This window comes from Marmota monax, unplaced genomic scaffold (assembly GCF_021218885.2).
Source record: "Marmota monax isolate L192 unplaced genomic scaffold, Marmota_monax_Labrador192_F-V1.1 WCK01_AAM20220418_F8-fsc00048, whole genome shotgun sequence".
In the NCBI taxonomy this organism is placed as follows: domain Eukaryota; kingdom Metazoa; phylum Chordata; class Mammalia; order Rodentia; family Sciuridae; genus Marmota; species Marmota monax.
In genome coordinates, this window is record NW_026694895.1 from 12,470,459 (window position 1) to 12,490,750 (window position 20,292).

Genomic DNA, 20,292 nt, shown 5'->3' on the forward strand with positions numbered 1-20,292 from the left:
AAAAAAAAAATATATATATATATATATGATTATATATATATATATATATATATATATATATATATATATATATATATATATGATTGTATAGAGCAGTTTCTTATACACACACACAGACAGACACAGACACACACACACACACACATGCACACATACCCACCCCAAAGGCAGTAGTTGAATTGAAATAGAATCTTTATTAGGAAGTGGTACATTAGGAGAAAGAGAAAAAGATACACAGGCAAAGGCTCATCTGAATGATCCTAGTTAAGGGCCTAACCAAGGAGACAGCTTAAGTTATCCTTGAAAACTGGTGAGTCGCCCTGCTTTGCTGAGTTTGAATTGAATGTTCCCAAAGTAAGAGTTCACAAAGAGGGATACCCTTACATTTCACACTGCTCTTTCTCGAAATAGCAGCACCATTTAGCAATATTTCATATCATGACAATTACATTGTAGAATTATTGTAGTCTTAGTGCTTCATTAAAATTAAAAAAAAAGTTAAATTCCTGTTTTGTTGAACACAAGAAATGAATAGTAAATATTGATTTAGAATGAATGCAAACATTTCCTTAGGAGTGGATAATTACTGCCTTTCTATGCAAAACACTTATATTTGAAGAAGCACTTCACTTACTTTGCCATGCGGTATACATTCTTTAGTACATTTTAAATTATACGTTGTCCTGGACAGTGTCTGCTCTATAATTTCTTGTGTCTCTACACCAGAGTCAGTATGTAATTTTAAACTACAAAGTTTCTGCCAACTAGGAGAATAAGCTTAACTCTTTCCCTTTGCTGGGTTCACAAATCCTTATATGAGGAAATCTGAAAACCAAAGGACTAATGATTCAGGCCCTGAACACTCTCTTCTTTCAGCCTAACAGGAGTGTCACCGTAACTGTCACAGATTTTAAACCATAGACTGAATGTAATATAATATTTATGTACCTAGGCCAGTTTATTGCATATCTAAAAGACATGGATTAAATCATTAACATCAGAAATTTTGAATGAATTACAAGTAGTTTGAATCCTTGTCATGAAAGGTCTAGTTAAATAAGATAACATCATACATTAGAAGATGGTATATCTTTTGTCAAAACCTTTGGTCATCCTGGTATTATCACCTTACCACAAGGTATATAGAATTGCTTTATTTGAATTATGTAAAAGAATATATTTTAATCAGTTCAAGATCACCTAGGTAAATTATTAGTTAATTCAAAAGTTCATGTGGGAATACTTTTTATTGGATTCCTAAATAATAGAAATGTTATATAGTAAAAAGTTATTAAAGATCAGGTCTATTGTGATATTCATCATTTTTACCAATAAAATTGTGATTCACTAATGTAATGAAAAGATTGTGAAATAACATTATAATAAAGTACTAAGGTACATGAAGAAATAAAATCTTGTTTGGTTAATGTTATGATGAAGTAGATATCCAAGACTGGGAGACTGTTTCATTTCTGGGTGCAGCAGTGTATCCAGCTCCCACAGAATCCTCATACTTCTAGATTGTGGGATTTAGTTTCATTTATATCATCTAGTTTCAATTTGCATACACCTTTCACCGCTTGGATATATTAAGGTTTTATAATACAGGAAAGATATTTTCTAAAAAAACGAAGAAAATTTCAATGATCATTTCAAATATATGTGTACTCAAAAAGACAGATTGAAGTGTTACCCTTCTGCATATCACGCAGCATCCCGTGGCATCTCATAAGTTCTGCTAGTGTTTAAATCCCACCCCTTATCAGCTTATTTTAGATGGATGTTCCCGATCACAAGATCTACCTGGGGAGCTCATTAAAAATTCTATTCTCAAGACCTTATTCCAGAGAATCTGACCCAGTGAGTCTGGAATGGGGCCCAGATTTTTTTTTTATACTCCAGAAAATTTTCATGCTTAAGTTAGGTAACCACTGTTCTAGAGCTTCCTCTAACCATCCTCTAAGTACAATATTATTTTTAATTGGCATGCACAATTTTTTTCAGTAGACATACCTCAGGGGAATGGGGTGAAGTTTACTCCTCCAGCCTGCTCTGGAGTGAGAATCCACTCTCTAAGTGCATCAGGGTGCAATGAAGGTACAGATAAAGCCAACTTCAATTCATGCCAAATCAAACTAATATCAGCCCTGTTTCTAGATGAGTTTTGATAGAGGTGTGTTTTAAGGAACAGAAAGGCACTGCATTACTCAAGTGTAGACTGAAAAGGAAGTGGGTCCAGTAAATAGAAACAGAACTGGGAAGGCTGGTTGGGGAGAAAACTGACAAGATGTCACCTGGCTCAGAAATGAGTTTTTCTCTGTTTTTGGAAATATACCAAGTCCAAAAGTTGTGGAAGAACAGAATGAATCTGCAAAAGACTACATGGATGTTTCTGATGTTAAGAGGAAAAACAAAAACACACAAAAGATAAAATAGCATGTAAATGACAATTTAAGAAGTCAGCAGGGATTATCAGGCAGCATCGGTGAATTTATGAGCTCCTGGACATTTTTGAAATGCCAGCTTCATTCATAACCATGTGAATCAAATGCAAACTTGATTGTGTCTCTGCAAGTAGCATCAAGAGATGTTTTGATAAAGACTGTAGTAGATAGCATAGATGATGGTGGTATTAATGAAAATGTTGTTAATGAACATCAAAATATTCAAATTTTAAACACCCTAATGATAATGTTTGGAACTATTAATGTGTTTGACATTGTCTATCATGCCCCATCATCTCCCTAACTACTGTACCCAGTGAATTTTATAGGAATGATTTTTGCCTGTTTTAGTGAATTCATTGACACCCAAGTAATAGGGACGGTATGGCCAATACACCAAAGCTGATATTGTACAAGAGATTTCTAGACCAGAGCCCAGAATTCAGATTTACTCCGCTTATTCACTGGTTTTAGGAACAACTTTATTTTATCTCACTTAAGCCACTACTGATGGTAATGTACTTCCCAATGTCAGAAATATTAAGAGGTGAAGATAATATGTGCAACTTCATTTGAAAATGGGTAGAAGATTTGAAAAAAAAAATATTCTTGCAGTGACTTCTAGGTGTTCATCACAGAAAATCAAAATCCAAAGACTGGTAAATGAAGGGCTAAGTCAGTCCCCAGGATACAATGTGAAGGCAGAGTGAGCTACTCAAGTCAGTTTGTCACAGCAGGACACTTACTAGTCTCAGATGAAACTACCATGAACAATGGGCAAGAGGCATTTCTCAGAAAGCAGATCTCAGAGCCCAGAGACTAGGGAGTGTAAGCACAGGTCCATGTTACTTTTATTCCAAAGAATAAAGATATCCCAAAGGCTTCTGCTTATTGCAAGTTTCTTCCCTTTCTCTCCTTTTTAAAGTGGTTGTTTTAACAAGTTTATCTCCTGTTTCTTGCTCCATTGTATGCTATTTAGGAATCAATAAGTGGACCATGAAATTTTTTACATCATCATCAAACTTGGGGCAAACATGTATTTTTCAAAGACTCTGTAGGAACTGGGATGCAGTTACACAGTGAGATTTAGCTTTGTATCTATTTTGGAAGGGTTACATGTGAGAAAACGTATTTATTTTATTTTACTTTATTGTTGTCGTTATTTTGGCAGTACTGGGGATCAAACCCAGGGTCTTTCACAAGACAGGAAAACAGTCTCCCACCGTCCCAGCCCTCTTATTTTATTTTGACACAGGGTCTCTGTAAGTTGCCCAGGCTAGACTTGAACGTACGATCCTCCTACCTCAGCCTTCTGAATAGGAGAAAGCAAATTTCTCACTCCACCTCCATAGAGAAACTAATCTAAGTGTACCACAATAGACCACCAGGAAAAAACAAAGAAAATTTGTCTTCTCTGACAAATGAGGTCAATACCAAACTGCAGTAATAGCCAAGTGTTCCTGAATTCATATGATGTGTCCATCATTACGGACTATTACAGATATATTTGTATTAACTCTTTTCATCCCCTCCACAACCAACTATTTTAACTTACTTCAGTGTATAAATGAGAAAACTGAGGCTTCAGAGAAGACAAATTACCTAGAATCAGAAGCTAGACTCTGCCCTGTTCCTAACCACTGTGCTCACTTTGGCACAAGTATAATACTTCCACCAGTGGGCTTATTATATTTATCTACAACCCCTGTCCAAGTCCAGAATGAGAGCAAACAGGATATTTTCCTCTGCCAATAACACCAATCATGTTGCTCTACTGACATTATTCAACAAACAGCTTTCACATAGTAGGCATGGTGCGAACTCTCTGCCTAAAACGCTAGAGACAGTTTTCCAACAAGCATGAATTTGAGTAGAAAAACACTAAACAACTCAAAAGTAGTAGAAGAGGGTGTGTGTTGCACAATTCATTTCGAGGCCTGACTGACTGCACTTCAGCATTGAGCACTAGAGCAGAACCCCATTCGTCACTCCAGCACTGAGCTCACACTCACCCTCCTGCAGTCCTGGCGGCGGGACACCATTTCAGAAAACTGAGTGTTCAAAGGAATGCTACTTCTGTTAATGTCAAGGACGACGCATCACAGTTGTGGAGAAAGTTGCACATCTACCAGGAAAACATTCATCAGCATACCCAGTTGGTCATTCACTTCCCCTCTGGCTATTTGGGCATACTTGAGTCTGTATTAAAATACCCATGAGATCTCCACTCTTAATTATAAAGCCTGAGAAAAAATGTCCAGTGAAAATTATTTTCAGGTACAAAATTAGAAACTCCTTTTAACTCCTTTCCCTGAAGATTTCCATAACTTTGAGGGCAAAGGAGTCACATGATGAAAATACCAGATAGTACAGATTAGAAATGAAAAGTAAACCAGCCTCATGCCAGTTTCTTGCTAAGAGTTCCAGAGGAAACCAAAATTATCATGACTGAGGAAGATGTAGTGTGGAGAGAAAAATCTCCCAGGATAACCGAGGGATATAATTCCAACCCTACTTCCCCCTGCAGAACTGTTTTGTTTTCTCACATCAATGAGCTCGAATAAAATGTGGGTCCCATGATCAAGCTGGCAGAAGTCACACTCCCTACCTGGATGCTCGCAAATTGTAAATCACAACTTTACAAGGATTTAACTTTTCCCTTTCCAAAATAATCAAATGTTGTGGTGAGGGGGCCACTAATCATGACAAAAAATATACTGCAAATTCTTTCTTTTGGTGCCAAGTCCAATAAGTTCTTTGAGTGAAATTAAATGCAAGATTTTATTCCAAACCACAGCTTCCCTTGGGGATGTGCAAATCTCCAGTGGGGGCTGAAAGGCCAGTTGTATCAAAGCCCAGGGTTACACCCATTTTTTTTTTTCAAAGTCCCCCCTCCCCTTTTAACTACTGCCTGTAGTTTAAATGGCTCCGGCCCCTCTGCTTCCAGCTTTTATAATCAAATCAGCATCTTCATACTTTCCACATTCTGCCTCTCAAAAGTGGGCCAGTCCCTGACTTCTAGTTTCTCACAGTTTTTGTTTATTTTAAGAGAGTTTCTACTGAACTCCAGGGAAGGGAGGGGAAAAGAGAGAAAGAGAAAGAGAGAAAAAAAAGGGTATGTCTATACATCGATATATGTTTTGTTGTATGCAGTTGCTGGCTCCATCTCTTAGATCTGCAATATCACAGGAATTAGAAAGACCCATTAGGTCATCCTGCACAACCTGTGCCAACACAGCACTGTTCCCCACAGTACATGCTCTCTTCTGAGAGTTTTGAATATGTTTAAAGGGTAGCCAATGATAATATAGTTTCATTTTGTTTCTTTTTTCTGTTTTTTTTTTTCCTGTCCAGTGTACAACATACCATTTCTAAAATGTTTTAAGGTGACTTCTCTATGGACATTTTTGATTGCCCATGAAGAATTAAAATAATATCCATGCTATCCAGCAACTGTGTTCTGTAAGTTCAGTGTGGAAGCATCCATAAAAACGAGTTTTAAAGAGCCAACATTTAGTCCCAGGGATGGAACTGTAGCATATAAACAATTTTACATAGACATATTCTATGTGTCTGGTGAAGCATACCACAAATATAACTGTGCTAGTGTGCATACATGTTCACGTAAAGTGCATACAAACACCATCATTACCCCAGAGTGTTTCTGTTTCCTAAAACTTGTGCCAAATGCTGCATAATTCACAAAAATGTGATCCAAAATATTTAAGGTTATGTTTCTCACAATTTTCTTCTTATCTCTCTTAAATCACACATTTTAAATATCAACTTGCATAGGGAAATATTTAATTTCAAGGATACTCCTCCATCAGGAAGCTCTCTTTCTTAAGTAGTTTTGTTTATTCCTCTTTATTCTTATCTTCAGATAATTAAGTATTTCAGTTTACTTTTTATGTGACTAGTCTAGATATCCCTACCTATTGGACTACTGTTTTCATCCCTCAGGAGAAGAAATACGATATTAAAGAAACTGGACATGCAGAATAAACACAGTGTTGTGTTCTTAAGTGTGGCTTCCATCTTAAAAAACATTGTTCTTGATGACCAACAGTAAAAGATCCTATCAATATCACCATCTGAAAGTAAAGCATCTCATGCTAGAATCATAAACAACTCTGATAGAACATATTTTAATATCTAATACTCTTAAATATAATCATATAAGTATGAATCAGTATCTATTTTTATTTTTCATAAACTGTCCCATTCTTGATATGTGTAGTAGAAGAAAATTTTCTAGGTGCTTTGCTAAGAAGCAGAACAATTTAGTAGTCAAGAGCCTTAGGTATGGATCACTCTGACTTATACCCTGGGTTATCCTTCACCAGTTTCATGATTGTGGGAGCTATCAGTAGCCTTCAATGTGAATACAGTTAAGTTGTTCATACCTCATCAGGTCTAAGACATTATAGATTCCAACACTGAAGATTATGTGATGTACTATTAAGAAAGTAAAAGCAACGCGAATGGATGGTCACATGATGTTTGTTTCTCACTTCAAATTTTTAGACATAACATTCTCTGTGTCAGCAAGAACCTTGATGCTGTTTCCTTTCTTTGAGTGCTACACCATGGGCTCTAGATTTTTTATGAATCACTTGAAACTATTCTTCAAGTTTTGATTTTATGTTCATTGGTTCATTCACAAGAAGTCAATAAAAATACTTCAGAAAATAAAGAGGTAGACAGTTTAAAAGGCAGTTATACTCAACATATGTAAGTCCAACAATGCATATACAAACTCAACCAAAGTAAATTATTCACCTGTGACCAAGCGTGTATATACACAGGCAACAGCAACAAGGCTATGATTGAGCCTGAAAAATACCATCAATTATAGAATGTAACGTGAGATAAGAGATGGATACATAGACACAGATTTTTGTTTTTAAGCAAACACCATAAAAATCAGCTAATTCTTATGTGCTTCAGTTTTCTAAATTGCAAATTGGGGTAGATAATAACACCTAATATAGAGTTTCTGGTAGAATTAAATGAAAACTACCATGCCTGACATACAGTAGGGCCTTAATAAATATTATCATCTGTATAATTCTTGCTGGTATAAATGCTAGGTGATGAGTTATAGGAGATGTGATGGTATTCAGTGGCTCTCCATTGCAAGAAGACAGGGAAATGAAAAGGGAGGTGTCTTTTCAAACTACTGTTCTCCATTTCTTCATATGCTTTTTCCTTGAGAAAGAGGTATGCCTACTCCTTAGGATACACACACACACACACACACACACACACACACACACAGACACACACACATATATGCATATGTAAAGTCATAGTTGCAAAAGAGTTGAGTACTCTTTGGAATCAAGTAGACAAATCTTTCAAAGCCAGAGTTTGCTACTGACCCATTTGTTGACCTTGGGTAAATTGAAATTCCCTGAGCTTCAGTGCTAACTTGTGAAAAATGATTAAATGATGCAACATATTAAGTATGAAAGTTAAATGAGCATTTTCCATGGGGCTTGACCATACATTTTATTTCTTCCTCTTAATGTGCCAAAGAAGAGTGTAGGTTATTTTTTAACAAACATGATTATGTAAAAGAGGAAGACATCAATTGAAGTCCTAGAAAGGAGAAAATAAAATAAGCAGAGATTAAGGACATGACTAATGGTCTCTACAAAACTCTTTATTACCAGGTAAAAGTCTGTTTTTATAAAAGTAGGGATTAATGGTTTATATAATGCTCTTCAAAGGAAGAAAAAACAAAACATACTTTACTCCCAAACAGAGAGAGACAGAAACAGAGACAGAGATGGAGGGAAGGAGAGAATCAATTTGCTCTATGTAGTTAAATGACAGCATTAAGTTGGCAATCTTTAGAGGCAGAAAATTGGTGCTTCAAAATCCAGCACATTTTGCCCCCCTCATTCAGGAAAACTTTGGCCTGTTTTTCCCTCTGAAGATGGCTCCTCTCTTCAACGGTTCCTTGTAGTCTTCCCTTCCTTCGTAAAGCTCCTCCCTGAGCACTACAGGTAACAGGGACCCCCCCCCCCATTAAACCCCATACAGAGCCCTGTTAACTGACCTTGTTGTACTAATACTAATCAGCTATGGCATGATTGTTTAGTTGGTGGCTTAAGGAGCAACACTGTGTTTCTGTTAAGTGTGTGGGCTTTTATAGCAATGATGCCTGCTTTAAACCTTGACTCCACCTCTTTTGCTTTGGCAGATAATTTGTGCTCTTTTCCTCTAGCTGTTTTGCTTTAGCAGATAATTTGTGTTCTTTTCCTTATCTGTAAATAGAAAAAGTACGATTCTAATCCTTGAGCATGTTTTGAGGAGTAAATGAGTAAAAACGTGTAAAACAATAAGTAATTGACACATATGTGCTCCTGAGAATTATTAGGTTCTATTGTTTTGTTATTATCCTACTTTGTATGCATGTATCACACTTAATACCAGACACATAGTTGTCACTCATTAAATGCACGTAAAAGCAATGAAGAATGAATATTATGAAGATGATTTCTAAGAAAAGATGACCAACAGTGGGAAAGGCAGCTCTTGGAGGTCATGAGTACCTCTCTATTAACACAACTGCTGAAGGAACTCTTAGAAATGTTTCAGACATCATTCTATAATAGCAAGGCAGATGTAGCTAGTGAATGCTAGGTTCTCTTCCAACTGCACAGTTCTGAACTAAGTATTGCTCTGACCATTTTCTCTCTATGGGTCCCAGTTTTCTGAAAGACAAAGATGAAGGAATTTAACCAGATTATCTCTAAGGTCCATGCCACTCTAACATTCTTGAGATTCTGTATGTGAATCAGTCTAACTTGTTGTTAGTTTTTATTTTTGGTTTTCCCAAAACATTCCCATAAGAGAAGAATTTTCATTTGGCAATCAAAGTGATTTTTCTCAAATAGCATCTGGGACAGAGTTACTCTACTCCAGGTGCAAGGAGTCTCAACCAACCAACGGTGACTGTGTTCCAGTCCCTGCCACCTAGTGATGGGAATGTAACAAACAGCCCCTTTTTCATGCCTCCTCTTTCCACTACCTGATTCTCCTTCACTTCCCTTTGCCCACAGCCATACAGCCTGGCCTTGTGCTGCTCCAAGGCAGAGGCATTCCACCCACACAGCAGCGCAGAAAGCACAGCCAGAATGCCCCATTAGGTCACCCAGACCACACCCCTTGCAGAGCAGGAATGTCCTGGTCTTCTATAACTGACATTTCAGCTTGTCTTCTGGCTCCAAAGTGTAGCTATGCTTCAGCAATTCCTGTATATGGTTTGAATAACAGTTTATAAGCATTCTGGGATCCTTTGAAAATAAAAGTTCCATAAAAATTTATATTGCTATTTTGTTTATTATAAAGGTATTTTTAAAAAAATATTCCTGGGAATCATAACAAAGAAGATTTCTCAATAAGAAAATTGTATCAGCAAAATATAAGACCCAATTTTTACCAAAACTGATAACCAGTCATTCAAACTCTGTTTGTTATACACCCCGATGGTTCCATAGTAAATATGCAATGGAAAAATTAGTTTTGTAAATAATTAAGATAATATTTAAAGGACTTTTGTTAATTCCTGTTAATATTTTCTTACTTTTCCACAAGTTAAAGTACACACATACACACACACACACACACACACATATATATATAATTATATATAATTGTTGTTGATTTAAATTCTGATTTTTTTAATCATATGGCAATGCTTCATTGTCTTTGGTCATGAAGATTTACAACTTCTTAATTTGCTAGATATTCAACATTTAAAAATCCATTTGCTTTTTTAACTGTGCCAAACAATGGAAACCCAACTTAATATTACTCCAGACAACAACAAACTCAGCTGAACAATATAAATGTCAAATACCATAGGGAATTCAACTCAACCCCTTGACCACCTTCAAGTACCTCTGGTTCCAGGACAATTTTATCATTTCTTTGTTCTTCTGAAAACATGACGGTGGGAAACAGGAGTGCTGGATAACTACAGTAAGTAGCACTTTGCATCTTACTTATGGGTTTCCTCTTTTAAAGAGCTTATGGCAGGGTTTGGGGATATGGCTCAGTGGTAGAGTGCTTGCCTAGAATGCATGAGATCTTGGCTTCAATCCCCAGCACTGCAAGGGGAAAAAAAAAAAGAGCTTATGGCAAATAGCCTAGGATAATGTTTACCAATACGTAGACAAACATAGCAATATTGCACCCTTTTTATAGAGTAGAAAGTTTGATTATGGAGAAATGGGGCCACTTGTCATTGCTTCCTAAGTCATAGAGATGGTCAGGAAAGAGAAAACTCAATCTGTCTACTAACCCTTAACCGTAATCATATTCACAAGATCACATTTTCTAAATGATTCATTCCTAATAGGAACTGGAAAGCACCCTACAAAATGTAAGGTGCTATTAAAAGTATAACAGTAATGAAATCTGAACTGGGTTAGTTTGTTTCCTCCATCTGTTCCTCCATTAACAAGAAGAATGATTGCAAGGAGTGGTGCTCAACTCAATACATGCCTAAGAAATTGTTATTATTTTAGATAATTCCATCAATTACATAGTTATTAGCAAAGTTTCATAAGCCAAATGTAATTTCCTTATTATAAACAGGCTGCTATTCACATTAGAAAACTCTGGGTAACTGATGCCTACTCTAACACAGGACTAATAAAGCTCAGGAACTCAACTGCAGCCCACGGTTTGGGAGCAGATCTCAGCTTCCAAAACTTTCCAATGATACTGAGACTAGAACGAAACAGATTCAGATATGCCCTATTTAGAAATTTCTAATTTCAAATTTTCATCAAAATAGGAACACATCTTCAAGGGAAAAAGAGGAGTTCCAGGGATGAATAGCAATGGAGATGAACCCCAGAAACACGACTTTTGGATCAGATTAGAAAAAAACAGACTGGGTATGAACGAGCAGAAATTATTTTAAAGTTACACTGAATAAGGAACAAAATGATTAACAAAAAGAAAATAATGGGTCCAGTAGCTTTAAAACCATAATGGTAAATAAATGAGTAAATGTGGGAGATGTCAAAATATTCCTATTTGGAAGTACTCCTCAAAAGAACACAGGCCCTGGAGACAACGTAAAAGCACTAGAAAAGCTGTACTTTTCAAATTATGAATTCATTATTTATTTCTCCATTTAGCACATCTGCCCAGTTGAAACGAGACCCCACCACAAAGTGAGAAGCGTTAGTGATCCAGAACATTTGAGTTTTAGGGACCATCTAGAGGCTAACAGGACTAGTTGGTTCTCATTTCAAGTGCACTTGGAGTGAGGAGGACCCCAGGAAAGCAGCACTGAGAATTTAGATGCCCCACACCCAGGAGTGGGAGGGAAAGTGACAGGAGTCCACCTGGCATTCCCTTGATTTTCTGACCCTGAAACTCAGCCTGCAGTTTAGTAATTGAGACATGGAGAGTTTTCAATTAGAAATAAAGAGGTGGCATACTCTTGTCAAATGGCAAACAGATTCCGAATTGTTTCCCTTTGTAGAATGCAGGTATCAAGGTATTCAGTTCCTCTCCCATTCCTTTCACTGTTTCCACCATTTCATTCCAGATGCTGATTATTTTGAATCCTACAAAACAAAATATACTATGTAACTAAAACTGCAACTAGTTCACACATCCCTTCTACAATAATATATTCTTCTTCTACAATAATATATTCTTCTACAAAAGTATATTCTTCTACAATAATATATTCTTACATGGGATACAAGTTCATTCTATCAGAAGAATTGTTTGGGTTTTTTTTTTTTTTTTTGTACCAGAGATTGAACTCAGAGGCACTCAAACACTGAGCCACATCTTCAGCCTTTGTCTGTATTTTATTTAGAGACAGGGTCTCACTAAGTTATTTAGTGCCTCGCTTTTGCTGAGGCTGGCTTTGAACTCGCAATCATCCTACTTCAGTCCCCAAAGCTGCTTGAATTACAGGTATGTGCCACCGCACCCAGCTCTACCAGAAGAATTTTGATGTTTAAACATATGCTTAAATCCATGCAAACTCCTAATATCTACCTTTCTGAAGAAAAAAAAAATCTTATTGAAACTTAACTTCTCTCACAGGATATTTACTGCTGTAAGTATACTTTTTTCTTAGGCCCCTTTCTTTAGACTTCTTTCTGTCTAGTGAGTTCATAAATTTAACAAACTTAATCCCATTCAGTGTGATACTAAAACCAGTAATGAACTGTAGAGGAACCATTAATGTACCAACATCCTTTAAAACTACACACCAAAATGCCCTTGAGTGATCTCAAATTACCAGCCATATTCCCTGGAAGCCTACAACAAGACGTATGGAATATCCATTGGCCTAGCATTTACCTTTTATAACCACACCCAATATAAAATTACTTTTCAGAAATCCAAAATGAACTATTCCTGGTAACTGAATAGTTGCAACTGTAATAACTGGATATCTCTTATGTATACCAATATAAAATATCCCAGTCATAACAAAGGGTGCTCTTCACTTGAATTTCCCCTTGTCATGTAGTTATTTTTCCCACCTATATTCAGGTATATTTATTCTAAAACACATTTAAATGCCCTTCCACAAACAGAAAAGCAATCATCTCTAAAGAATAAATAAAATTAAAAAAAAAAAAAAACCTTCCTGGTGAGAACCATGAAGATGGGTTTTTGTAATGGCAGTACTCTGTATATACTTGGATTCTTCCATCATATTTTCTAGAATGATCTACATTTTTCTTTGGTAAATCAATGGCATACTTTTGTTGTAGTGACCTTCTTGAAGTCCTTTAACACAGCCTACCCTTTGAAAAAAATAGCATGAGGTACAGTCAGTCACGGGGCAGACTTTATGACTTTTCCTGCTTCGCCTCTCCAGCTGCCCACTGAAGAGATATTTTTGGCTCAGGTTCACCTATCATGGCAGCATGGGCCCATGGGGACCCATGGAAGGTTGTAATGAAGGGCTCCATTAACCAGTTTCATTATTTCAGAAGGCCTAAGGGAATAACACATTTACCAATAATAATGCTACTGAAGCTGAGTGTCAAATTACTTTGCTTTGGGGCAAAATCTTATCAATTTCATATGAAAACTCTTATTACCTTATGCTGATCAGAGTCTCTGATTGGCAACTCTGGTCTGTGTCTAATTAATAAAGGGTGAAATAAAAACAAATGAATTGTTTTGTTTGGAAATTGAAATTATTCCAAACTTACAGTTCCAGACATAGAAGATGAGCAGAGATCACTAATTTATCTCAAATGTTTAATGTCAATCTAGTACCTCTTAGAATGATGGTGATGACTATGCCATAGCTAAAACTTCCACAGACTGACTTCCTACCAGGCAATAGTTTACTCATGATACAGACATTAATTCCTCCAGTCATCACAACAGCCATGCTAGGTAGGCAGTTATTAGCTAAAGTCAGGTTGTCAAATAAGAAATGAGGACACCAGGGCTGCTGTTGTGGCTCAAGTGGTAGAGTACTTGCCTAGCATGTGTAAGGCTCGGGGTTCAATCCTCAGTACCACATAAAAATAAAAAGATATTGTATCCAACTAAAACTAAAAAAAATTTTTAATAAAGAAAGAAGGACACCAAGACAGAGGGCCATCAAATATCAGAGCCATGGTCATGCAGATAGAAGAACCAAAGCAAGATTTGAACCTGGCCAGTTTGGTCTCTGAATACAGGCTCTCTATTTCTCCTGTCAGGAAAAACCCTGGTTAAGGTCTCAGTTATTATAACAATGATCACAGACCATAGTGGTTTCATCACTTACAGGAGTGGGCAAATTGATAGCTTCTTCAAAGATTTCTGGTAAGATTAAATAAGTTAACTTTTTTTGAGCTTCTAGAATAATACTTGACACAACATAAGTCCTTTTAGCTGTTTGCCAGTATTAGAAACAATATTCTTTAAACCACAGAGCCTTTTTTCTGACCTGGATTACAAAGCAAAATCCTGAGGCCAACCTTCTCACCTGTGTTCAACATGGATAAAAAATTAACTTTAAAAATGATTTTTACATTTGTCTAACTACCAATGTGCAAGAAATTCAATCGGCTTCCCAATTACACCACCAGTTCATTATATTTACACCAGCTCAGTGTGAGTACTACCTCTCAGGACATGTTGAGTACATATAGGCACATGAATCCAGGCACCTGAGAGCTGCTAGGGACCCTTACTAAGATTTTCTTTCTTTTCTACTTCTTCAGAAACACACCTGGGAGACTGAAAACTTACCACTAAATCTGTGCATAGATATAAACTTTTAAACTACATGCATTCCTAGGACAAGCGTATCACTACATAATATAGCTCAGCTTAATAAAACTCCTCCATTGTGGAGGAGAGTAATTCCACAGCAGCTTTGAAGTATACTCCCTTAAATAAAGTCAGAGAAAAGCCATTGTTTATTTCACCACTATTTAAGAGTTAATGAGAGATTTGCACCTGTACAGCTGTTGTGGACTGAAACTAGCTCATGGAGTGAATGTGTTTTCTGCTTGAGACAGTTGTAAATGCCTTGAGTAAAAACACTGAGGACTGCTAATGGATAGGTTTATTTTAAAGCATGCCATCTGCTATCAATCATAGAGAAGTATAGGAAGCAAGTTTGGCTGGGCTCCCTCCTTGCGAGCCTGATAAAGACAGGGCTCCAGGACTCGGGAACATTGAGTCCTCAAGAGAATAAAACATCAAACCTACTCAGCAGCTCCACTAACAATAATAAAAATGCCTCTGCCTAAAGGTGACATTCTGAATTTACGATTATTTGTGTCTATAAAGTGTATTCTTTGGCTCCTGACTCATTCTGACTGTCTCACTCCGAGAACAATACATTAAGCCTGCCTGGAGTAAATGGAAATCCTATCCTTTTATAAACCAGCAGCCAGTACCTGAGAGGATCCAATGCCCTGTAGGATCGCAAGAAGATTTTCAGCTCTATTCTGCTCCTTTTCGGAAAAAAAAAAAAAATGAAAGAAAATTTCAAACGAGATCTATGTTAATGCACTAAAAGATATAAATTATGTAAGAAATTTTGTGTCTCCTAAAAGATGAAATAAAAGATTAAATTGGAGGTGATCCTACTATTCTTCTATCCAGTGTCTATTGCAATCCTGTTGGAAAATTATATATTAGAAATATGCGATGGTAAAATTTAGTACTGGATACTCAGTATGTACGGACCAAACATGTTTTCAAGAGGACAAACATTATTTCCTCAGAAATCTTCCAGCTGTGGAATCATAACCAATATTGCTTTCAAAAATGGATCCCAAAGTATTCCTTGAAAAATGCCGAGCCTAGCTTATTAAAAGTGCTGCCTGCTGAAATCCTCAGTGGATGAAATGAGTTGTAGTGGCATTGGAACCTTCCACAGCTTATAATGTTAGATTCTGCCTCAAATCTGCAGCTTAACTTAATTCTACTGCTAGCCTAGAAAACGGAGTTGTGAGTGTTTAGGGAAAACCCACCTGGCCAGCAAACTCATGAGCCTAATTAAAGTTAATAGAGAAATTAAAAGAGGAAAACATTGGCTCAGTAGTGGTAAGAAGAAACGTGTAAGGCAATAGAAATTCAGGGCAAGATCTTACATTTTTATGTTAGGCATTTATTAGAAACACTTCTTTCTGAAAGCATAAAAAATAAATTAGTATTATTCAATTTGCTATGTATTAGGGGTGGTATGTTACAGTTCAATAAGTGATTTTTTAAAATTTTCTATTCTAAACAAAATTAGTCTTAAAGAGTAAAGAACTGGAATTACCTGATCATTAAGTCTACATGTGATCTGCTGTATATCAGCACCCCGCTGGGCTCCAAGATATCACCGAAGTAATCTTGCACCCTTCATGGAGAAAACAGTTTAACATATTCAATAGAAATCTAGAGCAATATCATAGTGCCAATTAAATGGCAAAATTCTTAGAGATAATGAATGCTACATGAGTTCAGAAAATAGGGAGAGCAACAAAGATGGTAGTAACCAGAAAGGCTGATTGTGAAACCTTAAGTCACTTCCTTAAAAACAAAAGAGATAAAATGAACACACAGAGCTGATAACAATTCAGACCTACAAAGATACAAAGATAGAGAAAAAAAATTTGCACTAAAATTTTAATGTACTTTCTAATACAATATGGAAATAAAACATTCCTGTGGTCAAAGGAAGCACCAGCAATGCTTCAGTTCTCTGACCAAATACCCATACTGAACATGCAGGAGATGTATTGATATCCATGCAAAATAGGCTAAGGCAGATGCAAAGTGTAGCAAATTAGAGAGGCAGTACTACCCAATATGAGCAGGTTATTGTCAGAAGAGGAAGGAAACTCAATGTTACCAGATCTCCAGTTTATCAAAAGAGGCCAGAAACCTGGCTGAGGAATAATTCTCAATTTTGTTAAAAACATTAAGGTCAAACTAAACACCTTATCGCTATGGGACAGATCAGCCAATCTTCTTCTTGGCTGTTCAATAGTTCTTGTCACAGGGAATCCCAACTCTTCAATCCTTAGAATCCTGCAAATAGGTCTACAAATGCTCCCTAAAATTCCTGCGATACATGAGAACTCTTCCTGTATGATGGTAGCCCCTAACTTTGCATGAGGCCAATTTTCTGAATTATTTTAGAAGACTCAGAATGTGTTTGAAAGCTTTGTAAGACTGCTGAAGGTTAGTGTGTTTTTTTACACCAGATTTTAAATCCCTGACAAATAATTCAGTGGAGCACTCATGAAAAAACTACTGTGATGGGCTGGGGCCTGTGCTGCTCCAATTAGACATTAGTGGCCATATCAAGAAGAGAAATACCTGAAGATTAGCACAGTAATTTGTTTCTCTAAACCTGAATCAGTTAATCTCTTTTCTTAAGAAAGCAGTGGTCCATGAATATGGCAAAAGAATTAAAATGGCATTTATAAAGTGATTTCTAAAAGATTTTAATGTTTTCAATAAAAAGGATGGGTCATTAAAATGTGGTTAATAAATATTATTCAGAACTCATTACCTTAAATATTCCCTACTTAGAAATTGCAAATATTCAGTGTCTGAATTGTAAGAAGGCTGTAATACCAGGTAGGTATTTTGTGATGTTTTCACAGTTAATATTTGCAGCATAAGATCTACATTGAGAAAAGTAAGGGCTTATACCATAATAAATCTATTCTTGTGCTCTAGGAAATCTTGTTTTATAATACCATTTAAGGAAGGACCCACGTGAATTATTTAAATATCACTGCCAATTCTAACTATATATAATTCTGTACCATCAGGAAAGTGTTTCCAAAAACATTATGCATTTATTAATTCAGTCAACGAGTATTTATTGAATTCTTACGAGGTTCTGTTCTTGGTACAGAAAAAAAAAATATCTTATTAAAGGCATGTTGTGTTACTGTGTTAGAAATCATTTCTGTGGGCTTATTTTTCTTGCATTTTTTGGTTAAGCAGTTTCTAATGCAAAAAATCATCCATGTTAAAAGTCAGAGGCATAAGTAGCAACAGGTTCAAAGACAAAAGCGCCTGCTGCATACATACACTGGTAGGACACCATCTCACAAAGTGTAAGGGTGCTGCTGACGTTGTGACAACCTTTTCAAATTCAGAAGTATAAGTAATCCACAGTATCAAGAGACAGGTGACCATTTCAGAGATGGATATGCCAACCAAATAATCCAGTCTCATATTCAAATCAATATCCTAAATATAAATAAAGGAAGAATATCATTAACTATAAAATGCAGTCTGTTGTATTGGAATGGGCTTTGGGCTGGCACCTGTCTTGGCCTCATTACAAACTATAACCTTGATCGAACAGATACTGTCTCTCTGTGCTCCTCATTTCTTCCTTGGGAGAGCAGAGGAGGACTTAGGTGGTCTCTGGGCCCTCTGTCTTACCTAGGATTTCTTAATCATGTTTCAAGCTACATTATTTAAACTATATTCTCTGGCAGTTAGGCATATGAAAAAAGGATGTTTTCTTAAATATATTTTAACTCTGGGTGTGTCCATTTTTTAATATTCTTAGATTGGGTAAACATTTTTCTTTTAATATCTAATAAAATGTGTTATCATTCTTTCATCTATACAATCTATCTATTCAACCTATCTAGGATGCCAATCTAAAGAGAGAACTGCTGTTATAATTTTGGCATGTTTCTTATTACTCATTTACTCTCTACAAGTATGCATATATATTTATACAAAGTTGTCACTGAACTTTGTTTTCTTTTTTTTCCCCTCTAGTCCCCTCAAAATATTACCTCTTATCATTGGATGGTCTTTGCAAACAGAACTCAATAATCTTCCATTTCATGAATATGCCACAGTCAGTTGACCACTCCCCAATTTGTTTACACTTTTTCTCTTACAACAAAAACAGTTCTTAGTATTTACCTGTAAATATTTTCTTATGATCAGGAGTCCTTCGTATAGACATGCTTCTTTCAACTTATTGTGCTACAATACCATCCAGAGAGATTGTGTCATTTCACTTTCCCCCAGAGTAGAAGACTATTTTTGACTCCCACAGTGGTGTGTATTAATTACATCCACATGATAGTTGGCCCTTCCCAAGACATTTTATCTTGCTTCCTGGGGAGCAACAAAGGAAGGAATGTTACCTTTATCTTTATAATTTTCTCAATCGTTTTGACTATACATGAGAACTTAAAACTAGGCTCTCTGCCCACCCCTTGCACACACACATATGCGCGCGAGCACACACACACGCACACACGCACGCACACACAGCCCCCATGGGTCATACATGTAAGATGAGCTTTCCGATGACAGCCTGCAGACTCCCACTGACATCCACAAGCAGGCAACGGAGGACTTTCCTGAGACCATTGGTTTTAAGCCAGCTGTGGAGAGGCCATGTAGAACCAGAGTAAGTCTTCAGGGGATCCTGCCTGTTTGACAAAATACTTTCTAAGATGATAGAAGTGTTACATGGTGTAGATGGAAGAGTTGTTTCCCTTTATCTCCTGGAGAAAGAAAACTGTTGCCAGGAAATGAGATATTTTCAAAACCCCACAACAACAACTAAAAGAAAAATTTGCTAATTTTGCCAGCTAGCACAAGAAACTCGGCCGCCAGTCAAAAGGCTCTGTGTCCAACTCAGAACTGGATTCACTTGAACAAAAATTTCCCTCTTCAGCCACCTAAGTGCCTGTTGAATTAGGCATAAAGCCAAGGTGGGGTAGAAACAGTCACTCAAATGAAATGTCCGTTTCCATTTGGATCTCTGTGGCCCTTTCCCATGTCATGGTGAAAAAATGCTTCCTCTGCTTGGGTGTTTTCAGGATGCCTTGGTTTGAGGAGGAAGTCAGATCTGCTGCTCAGAAGGCATCCATAGCAGGGGAAGCCGCAGTTCTGCACAGTCAGAACCAGGCCATCCCTGTCTTAGATGAAAATACAAAATTATTCCTCGCCTACTCCTACCCATGGTTTTGATGTTGAAAGAAACCTGTTGTGGTTTAAATGACTCGGTCAGTTCTTTTGGGATTTTCCAAAGTTTCCTATAAAAAGAAATCTGTGGGAAATGAATGATTGCATAATGACTAACATATGCCAATTTCACTAAATCTGTTATCTTTTTGGTGTTTTGAATTTTATTGTCCCATGCAGTGAATTGTTATCTTCTAATAGTTTTTGTCTTTTAAGAAATGATATAGATTGTATAATAACTTCAAAAAATCTTTGAAGGTAGCTAGTTAAGAAATAAAATACTAAAAATTGTAAAGCCACATTTTTCATGTAGCAAAATCAGAAACTGTGATTATGGATAGTGGGAAAACAGACAATTATCCAGATAAATGGTAAAGGG

The 20,292-nt window shown here is 36.6% G+C and overlaps 1 long non-coding RNA gene across 1 annotated transcript; it reads right to left on the reverse strand.

Annotated features, from left to right (window-relative positions):
• Nucleotides 1-8,091: 8,091 nt before the first annotated feature.
• On the reverse strand, nt 8,092-19,750 carry LOC124080809 (uncharacterized). Its single transcript, XR_006847853.2, has 6 exons — nt 19,231-19,750; nt 18,858-19,055; nt 16,228-16,308; nt 15,356-15,412; nt 11,915-12,043; nt 8,092-10,567 (listed from the first exon to the last, which is right to left on the reverse strand). It is a non-coding gene; the product is annotated as an uncharacterized LOC124080809 (long non-coding RNA).
• Between the last annotated feature and the right edge of the window lie 542 nt (nt 19,751-20,292).